This window comes from Diadema antillarum, unplaced genomic scaffold, assembly GCF_040938485.1.
Source record: "Diadema antillarum isolate AM-2024a unplaced genomic scaffold, OU_Dant_1.0 seq00001137_RagTag, whole genome shotgun sequence".
NCBI classification, from domain to species: domain Eukaryota; kingdom Metazoa; phylum Echinodermata; class Echinoidea; order Diadematoida; family Diadematidae; genus Diadema; species Diadema antillarum.
This window is the reverse complement of record NW_027271949.1, coordinates 1381997-1404664: the sequence shown is the minus strand read 5'-3', so window position 1 is coordinate 1404664 and position 22668 is coordinate 1381997. Positions and strand designations below refer to the sequence as shown.

Below are 22668 nucleotides of genomic sequence, written 5' to 3'. Positions count from 1 at the left end.
TAATCAGGTCCAAAAAGAAGCTCCTCAAGTACACCGTGCCATAACTAGTGGCCTGGAAGTATCCTTGAGGGCTATAAAAGAAGTAGCAACATTCCCCGTTGTAAACAAATCAATAAATCTCGTCGCCTGAAGTGCTGCTACTCCAGCGAACGCCCCGCAATGCCCGGCAATATGCGGCAAGCGTTGTCGCCACGGGGCCAGCCAAAAATATTGCTGAATGAAGCTTTGTTTGGGAAGCACTCGATCCTTGACAGCAAGAGAGAAACTATCAATGGCTCGTGGGCGTTCACACCCTCTGCACCTTATGCCGAGACCAATCTCACAAAAGTACCACCCTTCTCATCAATGAAGATGTACTCCTGCAATACTTACTTATTCTAGTCAGATATTGTCTCCTTTCATCTAATTGTTTTGTGTTTAAATGTGTGTGTGTGTGTACGTGCGCAGAAGGGGAGGAAGTTCAAAGTATCAAATAATATATGACATCAAAATAAACAACAATCTGGAGGTAGTGAGTGCAGTACAAATATATGGTTTTTTTTTTCAAGAGCTGTTCAATCAAGGTATAAGAGAAGTGTGTATCATGAAAGTAACATGAAGGTCACTTGTACAGTATTTCTTCTGATAACATTCTCTACAAGCGTACATGATTAGGTTTCATCACTGTGCAAGATGTTCATCTTATGGTTTTTTTCACTTTTCTAATGATTACTTGAAACTCCATCAATGTGCAGAACACCTAATCCTATGTCAATGTTGCACTGTCTGTGATATTATCACAATTATCGAATGAAATCAGAAAAGAAAATAATATTAATATGAGAGTTATTCATTTATGGTGATCGGTGTAGTCCAGTCCCCTAAGAGGATTTTATTCTGTTTAGGGTGCAAAGTTAATTGTGTATGACCAGTTCTTATAGAAAATACCACACCCACAGCAGGGACAATGTATACATATCTCTGTTTATACAATGAGAGAAGACATTACAAAAACTCACAAAAATCATTAAAACTCAAAAGACCACACATCTGATGACATATGAATTGAACCCCCCCCCCCCCAAAAAAAGGAGGTCAGCTTAACATCAAGAAAGGATAAATATTCCTTCTCCAAGAACTACAGAGATCAAGAGAATGATGATAGCCCAGTACGGACACTGGATATCTGACACCAATTGATATCTACTCTTCCAGTAAGTGTTGGAGTTACTGAGCAAAAAAGAAAAAAAAAGGAAAACATCTAATTCACCACAAATTATTGTCAAAGATTTGTAAAGCAGTGAATGAATATCGAGTTACAGGAAGAAATAGTGATGAATATATTGAAAGATGGATAGAAAGATATACCTAGAGGCAGATAGGATGATACATGTACTAATATATAAATACATAGATCACCATCTTTGAAGTTTAGAAGCAGTCAAGCGAAATAAGTCACCGAGACATAAATATTTCAATCGAACTGAAGGGTTTTGCATTTTCAGTCGAGATGTCAAACTTTCAATTTTGAACATTATATGTCAAATTTCACGTCTTTCGCTGAATCACTCTTTGGTTTATAGCATTCTCAGCTTTAATGTGTGTGATGATCACGACCATAAAGCAGAGGTGACACTTTATCAATGAAAACAAGATGGTTTACTAACAAGAGGAGCTCGTTCCTTGGAAGGAAAATAGAACAGCAAGTTGGTGATCAAATCATGTTGTATAATTGAAGAGTTTGTTTGCAAAAACCAATAAGTCCATTTTTGAAAATTTTGAAGTACGGTCTTTGTCATAAAGTCCAAAATAATACCTTTTAAATGATATATTGGTCACTACATATAAAGGTACATTTTTGAAGTTATGGTCAAAAGAAGCAAAATTTTTCTTTTTATTCTCTTTATTTTTCTTGACCTTTAATCGCAAATATCTCCATTTGGCAAATATGGACTTATCGGTTTTTGCGAACAAACACTTCAATTATATCCTATACAGTATGACAGTATTTTCTATACTTGTACATGATATGAATGTATTTCTTTCTTTACCCTGTAAATATGAAGTTATGCAGTAAACAAAAGTGCACCATGCATGCTTTTTATGTCTCTGCTGTCACTGATCTGGAGTAAAATCATGTTGCTATTGAATTTTCCTTCTTCAAAAAATAAAAAAGAACACATTTATGCCTCTGGTCGTCACTGTTCAAAGGTCTCTCATTTACAAAAGTTTAGGCTAATTTATTCGTCCGGATTGTCAGATAGTCGCTGAGTTAATGTTTTCTTCAATTTCTCCTCCACTTGCTAATGAAACAGGATGATTCTCTGATTCTGCTTTAAAAAATAAAAAAATAAAAAATGACTGACAGGGAAGGGTCAATGAGGAAATGCACCTTGCTGCATGGGGAAGAAAGGTCTCCATCACACAGCGTAAGCCAAAGGTTCTAGTGACGTGTTTGCATGGGAAACACAATTAGCCCCGGTTGTATCAACAGTTGTGGGCACGTTGGAGAGGGCCCCTTAATGAAGGAAATGAGGATAAAATCAAATATTTGGTCATTTCCAGCAAACTCTTCAAGAGGATCTGACTGCAATTTATGATTCTCAGTTTTTTTATCATAAGTTTCTTAACTCATTTTTTTTCTCCCCTTTTGACGATGGTATGCAGTGTACGCAGCATACACTTGATGAGAATATAATGACAAAAGATTGACGATGCTGGGATCCATTCACAAAACATCTTGGTGGGGGGGGGGGGGGGGGGGGTATTCTCCTGCACAGGGATCACAGGCACTGTCTTACAATGATGAGTCATTTTGTAGCAGTAACAAAACGGTCCCTAACATGGCAATGGTCAGCATTCTATGCTTTACGACAGGACATATATATACACACAATGCTCACACAAATAAATGAGTGTGAACCGGGGCCGGCGGACCATTTTCAAAAGTGGGGGGTGGGGGGGGGGGGGGGGGGGCACTTCCGGGTTTCATGAGCTAAAAAAAAAAAAAAAAGTTCTTCGGCACAAAAACATAACCTTATCGCACTCATACTTCAAGATTTCTATCTATTTGTTTTTAGTGCCACTTCCGGCTTTAAAAAAAGAGTGTGGGGGGGGGGGGGGGGGGGGGGCAAAGTGATGACACCTTATGTATTCCTTTGTGTGGTGCACAAAAAGTGGGGGGGGGGGGGGTAAGGCATAAGGCAGCCCTGGCAGAAACACAGTAGCTAAAAAAAAACTTTTATGAACTCATGGAAATGTTATGAAATAAAAGGTACATGAAACATCAACTTTACTGTGCAGCTTGTTTACATTCTTTTAAATCAGTTTCTAATTCTGTAATGAAACCAAATGCACTCTTTAACACTATATCTGTTCCACTCACAAGCCTACGTTGTAACTCATCCAGTTTTCAAAGCTTGCATCACTTTGAAATATAAGTGCACACACTACATATACACACAGATACACACACACATATATATAAAGATCAAACAGGTTTTTCAGTCAGAAGTAAAGTGAGCTAAACTAATCCCTTCACGACACTTACAAAATGTATATAGCTTCCATTATCGGAAGGACCATTTTTTACCAAAATTTAAAAATTTAGAGACCATAACTTTCTAAGTAAATAAAAACAAACAAACAAACAAAAATCCTGAAAAGAGATATGTTTTACCAATGTTCTTCAAATAGTATGCAAGCATTGAATCCCTTCATAAGATATTAATACGGACATGCCTTGAGATGAAGAGGTGTCCCCAAACTGCATAGATCTGTATCATAATCCATTATGGGCAATATCCTATATGTAGCGACAAGAAGGTCTACCATTCATAGCCATACACAATGAACTGGATACTGACAATTTCAAAAAAAAAAATACTTTGGATTGCACATCAGGGAGCTTCTCCAATAAAGGGGGTGCATTTGATTCTTGATATCATTATTATTATTTTTTTTATCACACTCCTGAGAAGTTAGCCAATATACCAATGCATCGATACCTCTCATTTTCCTCTTTCCCCTCTTCCCAGGTAAGTTGCGGCAAGTTGAAACAGAACACACATTAAATATGAGAACACCCGTATGATGTTCAAATCCAGGGAATACATAATGCTTCCTCATACAAACAACAACAACTACCACACTTACCTCATCAGAAGTTCATGCACACAGAATGAGAAATATCATCCAATATCCATATAAATGATCCAAAGGAGCATGTAACCTGGGACATGAGCTCACAACTGTCTCTCTCTTATTGTATTCCACTACTTGAAAGGAGTTTTTCTTGGCCCTACACTGACCAGGAAACTACCTCCACAAAGTTGGTGGTTGGATGACTTATGCCAGAAGCAAACATGTAATTTACTAGCAATCACCTCATTCCACTCCTTTACCCCTCCCCCTTTGGACCCATAAAATCTTGGCGCACAATAGATTCAAAGTTAACAGGGTACTAGGGCTCTAAAAAAAGAGATACCCTATTCTAGCAGGAAACAAGGGATGTATTCAATAACATGACAAAGTGACAAATAGGTCTGAAGACTAAAGACAAACAGTTATTGAAGCTAGCTCCACTTTGATTAGTGGATTTAATCCTTTTATTGCCAATTTGAGAGGTCTGCTTGATAAATCTCTTCTAAATTCTATTGACTGGAAAGATGAAGAGCATCAACACCTACTCAAGTTCATGGTGAGGAGCTTTAGGCTGGTAAAACATGGCTAGCTGTGAATAACAAAGAGGCAAAGGGTTTTCTATTGACCCAAAGTCAATAGCGATGCCTGTCTAAACATGCACGACACTATATGAAGTTTGGTGTAGTTACAGCCTTCCTCTGGGCACACTGAATGTGACACTGTTATAAAACTTTGTATATAATGAATCCTTGATTTTTCATGGTTATGAGTGAAAAAAAAAATCCTTTTGTCACATGGAAGGAAGAAAAAAACTTAATTCTGTTTCTGTTTTATACACCAATAAAGTCCAAAGTCCAAGGAAAAAGGAAGACATATATAAATGTACTGGCTAACAGCTTACAGGGCACTGCCAGGCAAAGATATTATTTTGCTACATGACAGATAAAACATTTATCTCTGACTGATGTCACAACTGCTTTCATCTCAAAATTCCTATCAACTCCATCTTAGGACAGTATTTTGCCAATCCTGTGCCAGGTTGGTGCTCTGCAATGACATACTAATTGATGCAATGAATGTAACATAGAGCAATATATTGCTGGCTCCTGCATGCTCCCAGGCAAAACCACTATGAGTGCATTATTGTCCTCATCCTCTACTTTGCGATATCATCTCTTACCAAAGATCTAACATAAATGATACGAAAAAACAGCTCAGTTGAGTCATACTAATTTCATGAGCACATTGGGAGACATTGTACTTCAGACATAGCAAGATGATGACCTTATCCCGTTGAGGACGAGTCCTGAGTATACTCGGGCAGGTGTCTATGGGAAATGTGTGTTGTAGCAAAATCAGCTTGTCCTCAAAGGGTAAAATGTAATGTGTCCATCTATTTAGCTATACAAAGGGAGGTAAATGTCGATCTCCTGGTCTGTGGTGACCAAAAATCAACCAGAACAAAGTGATTCCAGGAACAAAGTGATTCCAGGAACAAAGTGATTCCAGGAACAATTGCTTGGGGAACATCAAGCTGCAGGTGCATAACACCTGAACAAAGAGTTCTGACACAGAGTCTCATGCTCTCAGAGTCTATACCTACATGTGTATAGTATAGATCTAAACACCAGATTAAGACGGGGTTATACAAAAAGGAATGGGATGTGATAAGCAAAGGAATATGATAACAGTCTGCAAGAAATCTCCAATGTTTTTCTATGCCACCCCAATCTTCACCACCCCCCCCCCCAAAAAAAAAAGAAGTAGACAAACTCTTTGTGAGTCACAAATTTTGCTGACATGACAAATTATTCATTTCAGTAGTCAGTGTTGCAACATGATCTTTCAAACTACAAACATTTCTACGGAGAATTATTTTTCATCTATCTGGCATGGTTCTCATTTACACATTTATCATGACCTGCCCAGGAGGTCAACGCACCGGAGCAACTTCACACTCGGTATAACAAGCACTGTCAGTGCACTTTCTCATACTTTCATTTCTATAGTCAAAATGCTTTTTTTAACCAATTTCCTTTCATTGCTTACGGATTAGACCTCATCCAAAGCCAGTCAACTCCTTGCCCGCTCAATTAGCAGTCTATAATTATTCATTCCATCCCAGACAGTGCCACTGCCAAGTTTGGGGGGGGGGGGGGGAGGGGTTGGAGGGTTGGTAGCGGAAAACACCCTCAAAGTGCAGAGACCGTCAAATCAGCAAACCCAGCTCAAATGAGTCATTCTCATCTACACATACCCCTACTCATCAACAAGAGACCCCCCCCTCTATTCAATCAAAAATCTTCACCAATTATCCCATCGTCCACGAGCCGAGCCGCTTTAAAGAACAACAAAAAAGACAACAACAACAATGATAACAAACACAGACAAGGCACTCCTTTCTCCATTAGTCTATGAATTTGCCAGATTTCACACCAGCTTGGGCCCTTTCTCATGATGCATCGCCATGGGAACAAGCTATTGTTCATCCTGATCAATGGATATTCTCACGTAAGTGGGAGTGATACATTGAACGATTAGGGCGGCTCTCGACTTCAAGAGAGCGAGACGGAGAGGGAGAGAGAGAGAGAGTGTGAGGTGAGGCATAGAAACATAATGAAACTTTAATTACGGCCTCACACGTGCGGTAGACAAATTTGATCGTTAGTAATTTGTGATCGTAGAGCGCATTTTTCATGCGGAATACACTCTCCTTTCTCTAGCTCTCTCTCTCTCATTGAGACGGATATCCTCAGTTGTTTTACGGTGAAGTAACAGGAATTCCGAGGCAATTGGAGGCGATTGGTTTGCATTATTCACGTCGCTTTCCTTTTTCCCCGCAAATTTCCCAGCCAATCAATAACCCCTGATTATAGGTGAATGATGGACCGATAAAATCGCTTCCCTTATTCTTTTTTTTCTTAGTTTTTTTTTATGGCAAAGTGGAGCATAAGATAGACACAAAGGCAATTTTTCACTGTCTTACAGCACTTTGGCTGTCTACGACTTCATATTGCTTCACTACAAAGTTTACCGTCTTCTTTCTCTCATTTAAAGTGCAGCAGAAGGCAATGGCTTACTTTTTTTTTTCTTTTCTGTGTCAATTATAAAATGCTCGAACTATGATATACGACATTGGCATATTGTTGTGGCAGTGATCTATGTTTTAAAAGCTCTGCCTTTTAGCAAATCACTCTTTTCCATTACTATTTACTTTTTGTCACCATTGCAAAGTATACCTTGTTTCTATAATTGTATATTCATTCGTTCAAGTATTTTGTATTAGATTTTATGATATTATACTAAATTGTTAACAATGTGATTTATTAAGTGTATACATGGTATTTGTGTTACCTTTTGTTGATGGAAATAAAGCTGTATTGAAATTGCACTCAAAAGATATAAAGAGTAGAAATTTGTATTTGAAAATATGTGTCAAATGCTGCCTGGAATAGTTGTGATGATAAGCAGTAAAGGACAAATAGCAGCTAGGATTACCATGCACCACACTGAATTTCATGGTCCTACATACTCCAAACCAATAATTCCCATTAAAATGGTGAATGTACACAATGTTTTAACTGATCCTAAGACCTTTCTCTGGCATTCATGAAAAAATAAGCTTCTCATGTAAGGGATTTAGCAAATCTACTGTATGATGTTACTGGCAGTTACATCCAATTTCTTTAAACAGACAGAGTGGAATTATCAGGTAGATAACAGGGCTATCTCTGAGAGTAATTACCAAGGATATTACAGGCACAAGCCAGACTAGCTGTATAGCAGGAAATGGTACTGTGCGACCGCTTCCATCAAAAGCACCACCGAACCAATCAGAGAGGCCGGATTACAGGCGTGCAAGGGTGAAAACACCGGATTACGGCCGTAATTAGACTGGACAAGATCGGTGGCACACTCCTTTCATCGGCCGTGGCACTGGACGGATGGACTAACATATCAAATCAGTCCACGGCTCTTGTGATCTGCACCGACCGCATTAATCTCACTCAGGGCCCCCCCCCCACCCCACCCCAGCCTCTTCCAGTCTTGGTTAGATTGGTATAGACCAGCTGAGCCTGCTGAGTAATGATGTAAGTCATGATTGAGAGAAAGGAAAGGGGGGGGGGGTGGATATGTTGTGAAAAGCTACAGAGTGGAATCTACCACTGCCTCTGTGTATGTTTCTGATTTGGTCCTAGGTTTTGGGACTGTTGTTTTTGTTTTTGTATTTAAACATTTGCTGCATCAGCAGATTTGGCAATGTGCCAAGCTTTGACCTTTGGTGTCCATTTATGAGAGTAAAAATGCTTCATCCTATCATAGCCCATGAAACTAGCCCCTTTGTTAACCTCATTTGCTTAGTTAACTTATCTATGGCCCACCAAACTCATTTGGTTTGCTTCTCAATGTATGGCTGAGTCATAAGTGTTACTCATACATCTAGAAATTTACATTTTGCTCTCATCAGAAGAACAGACGACTGGTGATTGAAGTGGATTCCATGTTCAAGTTGACACTGACAGAGTAAATAAAACAATAAAAGGAAAAAGGCAAACAACATGGCTTCATAAATACAAGAAAAACGTGAAGTTGAAAAGCTTTGAAAGTTTCCTGTGACTTTAGCAAACCAGTACTGCTAGCTGTACCCAGCTGTGCATACTGGATGGAAACTGGACGGATGAAGTATGGTGTAATCACCCTACAAGTTTTTTGATTGACTTACATTGATAATGAATTTCCCTTTTAGAAATTAAATCTAAAAAAAAAAAATCATATTCTCTCCATTAATGGTGTACCACATCAAAGCGTCATGGTAAGTTATCCGTTGGATTGATTTTAAGCGTATTAGGGGTTGTGGTTGCGGAGTAACTGCAATACCTTTGCTGTCTTGCATCAATTAACAGCTACTGTTTTGCCCTCCAAATACTGATGGATTGCAGTTTTTGAACATATGAAAATGTCCAAACCACAAATACGTGTGCATGATCGTAGATATGACACGTGTGCCTAAAATTGCCCCAATGGGTTGCAGAGGCAGCCTTTCTTTTTTAATTGCCTGATGAAAAATTGGCAATTTCCCTGACAAAAGAGGGCAGCAACCATTCTCAACTGCCGAATGGCTGTGTGTTTGAAACTACGATACAGCCAACGCACTCAGGAAGAGGCTGTGGATCCCGAGTCAATCCCTACGCCAGTTGTAAATCGAAATCATGAATCATGAATTGGAGCACTCAGCACACCTGATTTTCTGCGTATGCCACACAGGTGGTGGTGAGGGTCCTGTACTTTTCACCGCGTTCCAACCCTAGACTACACCAGCACACACGTCGTAGGTATTTCAAAGTGATCCAATGATTTTGCCTCTTGCAGTCAATCACCCACTCTACGTGGATCGAGTGGAATGTTGTACAACCACATGTGACCTAGTTAAGAAAATGTCCAGGTCCCTCACAGTCAGTGGTGAAGGAAATCTGGTGGGGCAATCTCTGTGTTAAAGAACCTCATTTTCTGTACAACACACAAGATATACATTTGTGCATTTTAAATGGAAAATACTTGAATAGCACATCACTTTGCTTTCTTTGTACGCCGACACATTCTGCAGAGTAGTAATGATTCCTCACACTCCCACATCTCAAACATCATTTAGTTATGACCAAAAAAAAAGTTCCGTAGCACTGTGTTTGGGAGACCTCATCATTCTCAGCTGAATCCAAGCCACACATCTGACTTACAAAACAGGTAAAAATTTGATTTTGACATTTGATTTCTCTAAGTCAGTCCCTCAATTAGTCACAAGAGATCATCAGAACAGGAAATGAACAATGAACAAAATCCAGCAAGTCCCTCCTCAAAGTAAATTTTGTCAGCAAAACTATAGCACAGCTTTAGATTGTTCAAGCAAGCATGTGTAGTTCTCAACTCGAGTTCAGATGAAGGGGGGAGGGGAACCTTCATAGCAACATCACAATCATTATCTACTCGTACATACTCCATCATTCTTGCTAAGATAAGCAATCCACTATTAATAGTCCATATGGTAATGTTTGGATGTACCTGACTTTTACGTACCCAGTATTTTTGTTCTTCAAGCATAAATAGGGACACATACAAATGGACACAGAGAAAAAGAGAGATAGAGAGGGACAAAAGAGAGATAGTGAGAGAGAGATGGAGAGAGAGAAAAAAAATGGAGAAAAAAAATTACTAAAATTGAAAGGAGGAAGAAAATGACAGCTGCTGTCATCCACAACGAGTGAATTATGGTTTGTTATGAGTTCCACTGGTGACTAAGAGAGAGAGGAGAGATGGAGACAGAGAGAGAAGATGGTGCAGAATTTGATGAGGTGCCAGACATGGAGAAATAAACAGTCGCCCCTGCCAACGAAAATTATTGGTTTCCTCGCAAATGCTAACAGGGGAAAAAAAATGAAAGGGGGGGGGGGGTGTTGAGACAGAAAAAAAAATCTATAGGCATGATGTTGGTAAAAATCTAAATTAACAGCATACAAGTGTATAACCATCTTCCATGGTATTTTGCTCATTGCGATTATTTGACATAGAATTGCCTTCCATCGTTAGGTCAGGGATGGTGGAAGAGTCTCTCTTCCACCTCACGGGTGACTGTAAAGTGAGAAATGTTTGTGTGCATTTTAATTTTGCGATTTTCGCAAGAGCCAAGATTCGCAAAATTAAAATGCACGCGAAGGCTCTTGTCTACACTATTTGCATTGAATGCCAGAGGCACTTCGCAAAAATGTCATGCTGTGAAAAAGGCCGTCTGCTCCAAGTCACGAAAATTTCATCCTGCTAAGATATCATGTTGTACAGTAGGTGGTCACAAGCTGTTTGTTGCTTTACGAGTCAACATTTTTACTTTTAATCTTTCAAACGCACAGAACCCTATTAAAGACCCAGTAGCATGGGGACTGATGGGTGGCCAGATTCATTTGCTGCCCACCAGGGTACATACAAAAACTGTGAATAGCACTAGTCAGCAAATGTAAGCATCAAAACATATAGTCATTGGTAATGGTTGACTTAAAAATGAGATTCTTTGGCTGTGTGTATACATACATAGACAGAAGTGATATTTTAAAGTTGTATACAATTTGCTACAGGGATTCTCAAATATATCCGAGCCAGGCGAGAATTCCACTCCATGGTATCCCCACGTTACTGGGTCTTTAACTATATACACTCTATACCTTGACACATCCTCATCAGGAACCAATCGGATACAGCCAAACTCAGCGGATCTTGTAATGCAGTTCAATCAGAGATTGAATGCTGTCCCAAAGATTGGAGCTTCATTACCACCGTGGTTAGATCACATCAATGAAGTCATCAGGCCATCTCGACGCTAATCCTGAACCCGACATGCAATTTGGCCATATCATCCCGCGTAGGCGTCAGGGATAACTGCTTGACTCCATTGCAAAGGGTTTGATGGCCATCCAGAGATGGCTTTCTAATCTTTGCTGATGATCATTCCTGGTAGAGTAATGTCCTACATTTGTGGATGATGCCTTATGTGAGCACTGGAGCAATAAGGGTTTATGAGACATATGTACCTTTTTCAGAGCCATTTACATTCATTTAATATCAATTAGTCTTTCACCTCTTTCTTCATACATGACCAGAGATGATGGTAGTAGGAGAAGCTCATTTGAGGCAAAAAAATTATTCTCCTTGAGCATGTGAAAGAAGACTTGTATCACCTTTAAAGGGACTGTACAGTACTGGTTGAGGTGAGGATTCAGGTTTGTAACATTTTTTGGTGAGATAATGAGAAACCTCCTATGAACTATGAAAGAGCATGTAATTCAAAGAAGGATTCAATGTTTATTTGATGAAAATTGGCCTTGAAATGGCCGAGATATCCAAAAAGGCGATCCTAATAAAGTTCACAGGCCACGACTTTTATTAGGATCTCTTCGTTTTTCCTTGTTTTTAGATATATCAGTCATTTCAAACCCGATTTCATCAAATAAACTTTTGATTCTCTTTAGAATTGTATGCTCTTTAACATTTCATAGAGTGGTTTCCAAATATCACGCAAAACGTTACAAGCTGAATCCTCATCTCAACTAGTACTGTACAGTCCCTTTAAACTATGTCTTCCTGAAATCTAGGTCAAAGTTTTTGAATGTTTATTTCTGTGGATGCAATACACCTCTAAACATGCAGTATCCTTTGCCAAAAAGTCATCTGTCTGATTATACACTTTATGGGTATTATATCAACAGCTAATGTTAAAGTCCCATGGATCTAATACTTCACAGGCAGCACTTTTCCCCCCTCCACTTTCCCTTGCTTTTATCTTCATATGGACAGTATGAATCTGTGTCGGGAAAGTGTGTGGTAATCCAGATCAGCTTTGTGAGAGATGGAAACACAGAACACGAGGAAGAATGAGAAAGAGAGAGAGAGAAAAAAAAAAGTAGGTAGAGTAGAGAAAGAGATAGATATATTTGGAGAGAGAGAGAAAGAGAGAGAAGACAGACATACACACAAAAAGAAAGGGAGAGACAAAGAGAGAGAAGAGATAAAGAGTGGTTGCTCATCCAATCATTACCGGCTCTTAAAATATTTGCTGCAAACAAGGTGGCGGGGAAGCCGAGATCAGACGATGTCACGTTTGTACCCAATCTGGTACACTCCTCCAGTCAAACACCTTGTTTTCTTTGGTAGAAAAGATTCCATGGGAGATATAAAAAAGAGAGATTCTGCCCCACTGTAATCAGTCAACATGAGTCTGTTCATATCTCCATTAGACATTCTGGTGACCCTTACAGTGGCTGTACTATAAGTCACACATTGGGGTCACAGCCAAGAAACTTCTTTTTTCCTTCTTCCATTTCTTTTTTCAAAAAACAGAACATGAAACTACTTGTCCTTTAAATTATCACAAATGCTCTCATAAAAGCATGTATTAGAGGGAAATAAATGTATGGATTCTTGAATATCTGTTAACCTGCTGAGGCTGGGCTGATTTTGCTACAACAAGCATTTCCAATAGACCCCTGCCCGAGTATACTCCGGACTCGTACTCAACCAGTTAATATAATTGTGTGTGTGTGTGTGTGTGTGTGTGTGTGTGTGTGTGTGTGTGTGTGTGTGTGTGTAAATAAGATACTACCTTCAATTTAGAATTACGTTTTCTCTTGCTGGTACTCTCAATTCAGTTCACTTTATTTCTAATTTCTCTTTCAAAGAACACAACGTATGAGAAAACTGCTCTTGAGTACACATTGATTGATGGAAAAAGATGAAAATTAGAGGTAATCAACAAATTGAAAGCATGTACACATTAGTTCCAAACCAAACTTGTTTCATTATCTATGTTCTGAGAAAAAAAAAATATCGGCTCAATGAAACTTGCCATGTCTTGTAAACAGATTCAACAATTTATTCTGTGTACACACAGGAGGACAATTCAAGAAACTTCACATGCAGGGTTTTGGCAGTTTGTTTGTGTTTTTCCTGCTGTTCTAAGATGAGAACGACATGGCTACACACAGGACGCATCATGTGTGTTTGTGGTTGTGTGCAGAGGATTCTTGTAGGCCTCTGCAGGGTTTTGAAACAGGCCATGATGTGTCCAAGGAGAGGCCGGAGGATGTCCAGGAATTGAGGGGGGCTTAAGATAGGCATCCCAAGTTTGCAGAGTAAGTCATCAGTGAAGGGTCAGTGTGAGAAATATGATGCCTGCTACTCTGGTGGACACACTGATGGATTGAGGGAGGGGGGGGGGGCTGCAGATGATGATGATGAGGGAAAAAAAAGAAAAAGAGGGGTTGAAGAGGAGGGAGAGGTAATTTACATCCACACTATGGGCTGTCAATCACACAAGGGAGGGAAAGAGGGGAAGGGTGGGGGGGGGGGGGGGGGTGAGGGAGCAGCAAGAAGTGAATGACTTGTGATGTCTTCTTCTACAATCTAAATATTATTGCTTTCATTGTCACTTTCCAATGCATTTTTTTTTTAATGCTGCGCTCCAGAGACATCAACTCAAATCTCTTGGAGAAATACTTGAGGTGCTTACAAGTTACATGTCTTTGTGGTACAGGATGATAAAGATACGGGAGTGGGAATTATGATGAGGATGAGATGGAAGAAGAGAACTCTATCAATTGCTTGCAGCCACCACCTGAAAACTACTGATGCCAAACAAACAGTTAATATATGAAGAATAACTCAAGAAAGATGAAAAATGAATATTTATAGATATATGACAAACACACATATACATTATTTTTTGTTGAAGTGGCATCTAATAATATTCATAATCACTTATAAGTGTGCATTTTATCAAAAAGAAATGAACAACTTCCAGAGCATAATTGCCTTCAAACACACATTAAAATTGTATGAAATAAGCAAACCCTTTTGCATCTCACAGCACATCAAATTGACATCTCCCTGGTAAGCTGATGCCCCTTGCCTCCCGGTGGAGGTGCGGGCACGCGCCCCTCCAATGGCAGCAATGAAACCCAAGATACTGAATGAGCGTAGGCTGAGGTGTTTGCTCTCCAAAAGAGAGTCGTAACTCTACTCCCCTCCACCTTTTCCCCATCCTACCCCCTCCATTTTTGTATCACTGAGTATAGCTGTTGCTATGAAACTGCAGTTTGACACTTTGCAAGTTTGTACATCCCATGACAGTTCAGCAGCTCATGGTAACATTTCATACATGACTATATACCGATAAGTGTTGTCAGGGAGGCCCAAATCATGCGTAAGTTTGCTTAAAGTGTCCTTCTGCCACTGCACGAGGGCAGCAGAGCGAACATTCGTCACATGCATGTCCTGCTGGCTATTTGTCTCCCATGGCTTTTGTAAAGGTCATCTATGTACCAGCTTAAAAAAACAACTAAGTCCAAAACTTGCATAAGCTCACACCCATGAAGTGTGTTTGCTGCACTGCAGTACTGCGGCCATGAGTCAAATTTGAAAACAACATTCGAGTATGTACGCCCATGATTTTTTATCATGGCTACCTACTACTAAAACACTGATCAATTCTGTGCTTATTTACGTCGATGTACGGCAATTTGTCAATCAGTTGCAACATTTCTCTTTTTGAATGTAAAGGAGAATCCACAACATGCTTTTGAATGAACAGATCCCCATCCCCCCCCCCCCCCCCCCCCCCCCCGGGAAAAAATAGATATATTCATATATCTAATGTATATACATAAACAGTTAATCATCCACATCCACAGACAGGAAACAGAACTGACGATACAACTGCTTTATGTACACATTGGATAACTCGGCTTTGTTGGATAACAGTTTGATGTCATAAAGCTGCATAATCGTCCAGTCGTCTGTATGACATGTTAAGAGAGGAGAATCAATCCCATCAGGCTATATATTACTGGCTGCATGTCAGAGCATTTGCCATATCATAGTTCAACAGAAATAAATCCTTCCACAATTTGTTTTGTTTGCTTGCTTTTTCATGTATTTCTTATTCTAAAATGTCATCAAATACTGTTCCATTAAATTCTGGAAAATTTTGTAAACAAATATTTTGAGTCATCATTCTCTGCAGCTCATATCCTCCCTGAAAGGCTGGTGATCTGTTCAGTAATTAGTGCCTATGGCATACCTATTTACCAGACATCTTTACGCTTTCCCCGTCAGCTGATGTGACATTTATATAAACCATTGAGGACGAGTCCTGAGTATACTCGGGCAGGTGTCTATGGGAAATTTGTGTTGTAGCAAAATCAGTCCGTCTTCAACGGTTTAATTACATGATACAATCCCTACTGCAAAAAGCAACTGAACTAAACCTACTTAGTAATCCTACCAACCAGCATGGCAAGTCAATCAGCTTTTAATAGAGTTTACTAATTGTTATAGAAGTTGCAATTTAGTGCATTTATCTACGATTAAAAACCAAACAAATAAATAAGTAAATCACATTTAGTGTGAGAGAGACATATGATACTTAAAAATTCAAATTACCCAGCATCAAAAGTACTTGCACCTTAGAAATCGATGAGAAATATAACCTGTCAGCAAAAGAAAAATTCTTGGCATAATTTCTGTGCACCACAGGAAATTGTCAATGCACAAAGTTTGGGCTCTTGGGTAGTTCCCCCTATGCTGCACATGACCTTTGACCCGCCATTCTCTTCTTCTCCCTCTCACGGTCCTCCTTCTCTTTCCTAACATTTTTGGGGGGCTTTTTTATAATCTTCAATCAGGACTATCAAATTCTTGCCTACACAGAACTAAATAGGTGGTAAACAGAGAGGCTGCGTGTAAGGGGATCGCACTTGGCAAATAATTGGTAGTGAGCCAGCGGTTTTCCGTGGTCTGTGCAAGACTGTATGGAGGGGGCAGCCCCGTTGTCCAAGGATTCGGAAATGGGAGAGGCGCGCCAAACACGTGCCAGATTTATATTCGCAAAAACATCCGAAAAGCGGTATGAATATTGTGCCAATGCGATATGCGATATCTCTTCTCCACACAGGCGCCTGTGTCTGTCTCTCAAATACGGGGGGTCTGTCTCCCCCATAATCTAATACAACGCGTTGGCCGGCAACGGATGGAGGCAGCTAGCTCAGAATGACGGCCACTCAAGTCGGTCCTCAAATACATTTCATTTCATTTCATTAAACTCAATTCCGGCCTCGATTTTAGGTGTAAAGTATATCATTCTATGATGAAATTTTCCTTGGAGCACTTTCAAGGTTACTCTGCACTTTTCTCGCAACAGCAGCTGCTGTGAAGTGTCAAGCAAAGAAATCTTGAGTACTTTCTTTCTTTTTTTAAATTTGTTATCTTTCCTTAACCTACTTTGCTTCTAAGCAATCAGCGGCAGAATGGAATGGACACAGTGTTGCTCCTCATCCCCTCCCCCATAAAATTACTTGCACAGATAGTTCGTCCTTCGACAAGAAGTTCTTACAAACCATTACTATGCTTTGTCCACCCATTGGCATGCACACTGGTGTGCCTTCTTCACCAACTTTCACTGCTTAAAGGGACTGTACAGTACTGGCTGAGGTGGGGATTCATGTTTTCAACATTCCTAAGTGAGATAATGAGAAAGCTCTTATGAAATATGAAAGAGCATGTAATTTTAAGAAGGATTCAAAGTTTATTTGATGAAAATTGATTTTCAAATGGCTGAGATATAAAAAAAAAAGTGATAATAATACAAGGCGACAGGCCACGCCTTTTATTAGGATCTCTTTGTTTCACCTCGTTTTTGGATATCTCAGCCATTTCAAAACCGATTTTCATCAAATAAACTTTTGATACCCCTTAGAATTCCACGCTCTTTGACAATTCATAGAGTGGTTTCTGAATATCTCGCAAAACGCTAAAAGCTAAATCCTCACCTCAACCAGAACTGTACACACCCTTAAAGATGTCTGAAAACTGAGTGATAATGACAGAGACTCCAACCTAAAGTACCTTCTGATCTGGAGATTCTCCCGCCTGAAACCCCTTGCAAACGGGAGACTCAAAGTGGATGTGTGCGAAGTGCGAAATTCCCAGGGTTTTAGATGCTCTCTGGTGCTATGTAAGGCTTATTTTTTCAACATACGATAGAAATATGTAAGAAATCCTTTCCAACAGGAGACAAAGAGCCAGGGCGGGAGAAATTAAATCTCAAACGGGAGAACGGGAGATTTTGAAAAAATGGGTTTTCGGCGGGAGATATCCCGTCGAAAACGGGAGAGTTGGAGTCTCTGTAATGATTGATAATGATTGATAACTGATTGATAATGAATAGAGATCACTTAATCCCCAAAAGGATATTGTGTCACTATGATCTTCCTGTGGGATTGGAGAACAGCACTAGAGACATTTGCAAACTTTTATGCAACTAGGTTAAGTTCGGATGGATTATTGAATAATATACTGATGAAAAAAAACTTGTCAAGTTTATCTAAGTGTCTGGGCATGGGAAGTGCTAATGTAATCAGGACTATCACTGGCTGTATATCTATTGTTGCAGAAGCATTGATAACAGTAATTACAGTAGTAGCAATACAAGTTTGTGGCAGTAAGAATTATATTTTATGGTAAGTCATAGCAATGTAGTCTACAAGTTTAGCATGTAAGTACAAAAGTACAGAATATAAGTAAAAAGTAGTGGTGATAGTAGCAATGTAGTGTTTTTAGAGTGGTATCTTGAGCAGCCTATCAAGTATTAAAACCTTTTCCTTTTTAACTTGTCAGCATCTGATGTGCATAGAGTGCTAGAGCACTGCAATGAGAATTTTGGTTATTTGTAAGATCACTGAGCAGGAGGAAACATATGTCATTTTTATTTCAATGGTTACTTAGAAATCCACGGTATTTCCACTTAATCACAAAGCAAACATGTCAGCCTGAAAATTACTTATTGGGGATTGTTCTCTTCTGGACAGTTACAATTGAAAAAGTGCCACATATCTTTCCTCCTTTCCAGGGCTATAAGAATGTAGACTTTTCCTGCCTATTACACCAGACCTCTGAACCGAGGACGCCCCAAATTGAGCCGAGGATAGCACGAAATGGAAAGAAACAGATGAATATCTGAAAAATGTGGGATGCGGCCGCAGAACGCCGGGGGCTGTCGTTGGGTACGGGTTTTGAGCGATAGCGCATGTAAACTGTGTGTGTCAGGTCATGCATCATGACCGGTGGAGATTGCCAAACGAGATTAATCCTGGCCTTTTCTGGGGTAGAGGCATCCGTACCAGAAGAGAGAGAGAAAAAAAAATGTGTACACGTGCATTCCTGCCATGCAGAGGGGGAAAACACAGGGTATTTCCTACACACATTCATAACATTGATTCATGTATTTACGATTAGTTGCCAATTTGCACTAACAATCAGAGTGAGGCAGTAATTCTCACCATCTGCTCCTTGCCATCATAGCAGCTGCTATTTCTTGATTGCTTCAACAACACTTTGAAAAAAAAAAAAGGAGTAGGTATATGTCTGATCTAGAGGATCGATCAACTGTAAAATAATAATGTCTCCGCTTCATTTGTGGCATTTTGGTGCTCATGTTACTTGGTAATCATCTGTGTGTGTGTGTGTGTGTGTGTGTGTGTGTGTGTGTGTGTGTGTGTGTGTGTGTGTGTGTGTGTGCGTGTGTGTGTGTGTTTTCTGCTTGACATCAAGTCAGATTGTAGTGCAATGATTTCCATAGCCTCAAAGAGTAAACTTGCTAGTTTATAATTATGTAGTATAGAAACCTAATGAAAAAAGAGTAATCTCGCTGAATGTGCTAACTGTGGATGTGTATGTGTGGTTTGTGTTAATGTTGTCTGTCTGTAGATGTGAACTCAAAAGGTTTTTTTTCTTTAGATAAATATTAATCTGTTTTTAATAGTGCCTGAATCAACATGCCCTTCCCCTCCCCCTTCCATCTCTTCCACTTTTTCCTCCTTCGTCTGTTTACTTCATTTCCTTTCCGTTCTCTCTATTTTCCTCCATTCACATATACATATACATCATCTCCCCTTCTCCTTTATCTGTATCACCTATCCTTTCCCTTTTCCTTCTTCATCCATCTGCTCTCTTTTCATACCCTTCCACATTCACTTTTCTTCCCTCCTGCCTCCTTCTCCAATATTTTTCCATTCTCTCCTCTTCCCTCCTACACCTCTCCCCGTATCCAGCGCATTTCCCCATTTTCACTCCCCTTTCCTTTACCCATATCTTTTTTATCCTGTTCTCTCTGTCTCCAATATACCTCCTTTTCTAGCCTCTACCCTCCCCTTTTTCCTTCCCTCTTTTTTTCCTCCCCAACTTCTTCTATTTTGCCCCCTTTCTCCCCTCCCATATTCCTCCCATACTTTTTTTCCAATGTACCTCAGGACTTTTCCCTTCACTTCCCCCTTCCTTCTCCAGTAACTTCATCTCCTCCCCCATCCCCACCCTGCTCTCCCTGGAGGACACCTACATGATCAGGTTGAATGGGAAAGAGAATACACAGAGCATCTCGGCAAACATCGCTGGCCATGTGACCCTGGGGTGGAAGAGGAGCAAAAATGTGACACTCTGAGCGACAACACCTGGCTTGCAGGGAGACAGAACAAATGTCAATCGCACAACCGGCAGCTCAGCAACCAAGATGCGTGCTCCAGCTCTATACCATATCACCATGATCTGTGTTAATCATACTGGGAGGGGTGCGAGAATACCTGCATCCCGTCAGTCTTTCAAAAGATACTTTCAAAGATGCCTCCAGAGACGCCTTTCCCTTTGACACTCCTTTCCAGCTGAAAATTTCTCAAGTAAACAGCCCTCAGTACTGGACTGCAACATGTTTAATATGATGCCATCTATAATACAGCATCTGACGCAAACCTGGTAAGGTGCAATGGCTAAGCCCTAACTTGACTGACCTTGGCACTGTTTCATAAAACTTGTTATCTGTGACAACTGCCACATTTCTGTGACAAATTTGCTCTTGGCCAATCAGATGCAAGGATTTCAGTAGCTTATAACAACTATGTCAACTTGTCACTGATAACAGGTTTTATGAAATGGGCCCTAATGCATTCACATGATAGGATTGATAGGGAAAGTTGCCACATGACTTTGCCCTCTCCAATTCATTGCTGATCTCTGTAAAATGAGCACCCCAGTGTCTACATAAGCAGGCTAAGCTCTCTGATATCATTACACTAACTTATCTCGTCTCTACAAAACCTTGCACCATACCATCAACAATCATATTGCAACTAACCCTTTATGTGCCCAAGCACTTACCTGTAACCCTCCCTTCTTTGTCATCAGCATTTAGATAATACCTCCTCCCTGACTTAAGCCTGTGTGTGTTCTGAGTGCCGATTGGCACAGATGAACATACTGCATGGTACGCACTGTCCAAAGTCCCTAGCACAGAAAGGGTAAAAGGGACTGTACAGTACTGGTTGAAGTGAGGATTCAGGTTTATAACTTTTTTATTGTGACATGACAAACCTCTTATAAAATATGAAAGAGCATGTGATTTCAAGAAGGATCCAATGTTTATTTGATGAAAATTGGCCTTGAAATGGCTGAGATATCCCAAAAAGTAATCCTAATGAAATTGACAGGCCAAGATTTTTATTAGGATCTCTTCGTTTTACCTTGTATTTATATATCTCAGTCATTTCAAAACTGATTTTCATCAAATGAATTTTTTGATTCCCCTCAGAATTGTATGCTCTTTGACATGTCATAGAGTGGTTTCTAAATATATCGCAACACTTTACAAGTTGAATCCTCACCTCAACCAGTCCTGTACAGTCCCTTTAACTGTAAGTTCACATTTCTCTCATTTATCATCTTAACCTTTCTTTGTGTGTCATGACCAAGAGCCTTGGGGGGGGGGGGGGGGGGTCTTAACTGAAGTAATCTTGTATCTGCATCATAAAAACCAGCATCTCCTTTCCCATCCTTTGTACAAATGAATGTGCACTGACATACTTTCATCACCAATCAGCAAAGGTCACTTGAAATTAATCATCAGGCTAATGGGATTGTATCATCCATGCATTTCTTGCAGTCAAAAATTGAGTGGGACTGAGTTTCTACAGTAGAGTAGCTTATAAGAATGACATTACAGGCAAGGGGGGGGGGGAGGAGGAATTAACCAAATGGTAATAGAATTGGTTGACAGGTTCCCACTTAGCACATGGGCCTGTACAGGGTAAATTATTACTAACATACATCAGATGTCTCTAAGACACATGCTGCCACTTTCTCTTTATGCTGAATCTGATGTACCTTCCCACTCTCATCTTCATCTTTTCGTGACAAATGCTGATCCCATACTGAAACAGCCTCGAGTGTTGACGAAGGCCCGACCAAGTAAGGGAGCCCCGAAAATGACGAGTTCTTAAATATTGATGCAGCTTGGAATGATTGCGTTCAGCTGTCATTTCATATCGCATCATGCTCGTCTTGGATGCTGCAACCGTGACAGGCTTAAGTGGGTCTGATGGCTAGGATGTTGTAGCCAGGGCGAAGGGGTATCAATGGGGGGGGGGGGGGTGGGTGGGTGGGAGAGGGAGATAGAGAGACAGACAAACAGACTGAGAAACAGAAAGACACACAAGAACCTGCCTGACAGAGAAAATGAACATCAGGAACCTTGACAAAAAGAAACTAGACATATCGCTACGGCTACTGATATGCCTCCGCCATAATGCATGGTTCTCCTAATAGGTCTATAGTACAATGTCTTGACAATGTGTGATGACAGTTTCACACAACTGGCAAAATATTAAAAGGACAGGTTTGACACAAATGTGCTGAATGTTCACTTTCCTAGAACTAGGTTCAATTGGATGAATGATTAAAATGTCAGAGTGCAGGTATTTGGGGAACTGATGATTTTTACTTGACTTTTGACCCTTTTATAAGTTTATGCATTGAGTAATTTTCAAGGTATTGAGGAAAAGTATAATTTCAGTATCAAATGGGAAAATAGCATTATCTAAACCTGGCCTTTGACCTTTGACCTCACAGTTCCAAAGAGAATCACTGTTAGGTTGAACATGCATAAATATGTAAGTTTCACGATGATAC

At 40.0% G+C, this 22668-nt stretch overlaps 1 pseudogene; it reads right to left on the bottom strand.

The window, feature by feature from the left end:
* LOC139744113 (neuron navigator 2-like) overlaps positions 1–22668 on the bottom strand; it is a 367146-nt pseudogene that overhangs the window by 278688 nt on the left and 65790 nt on the right.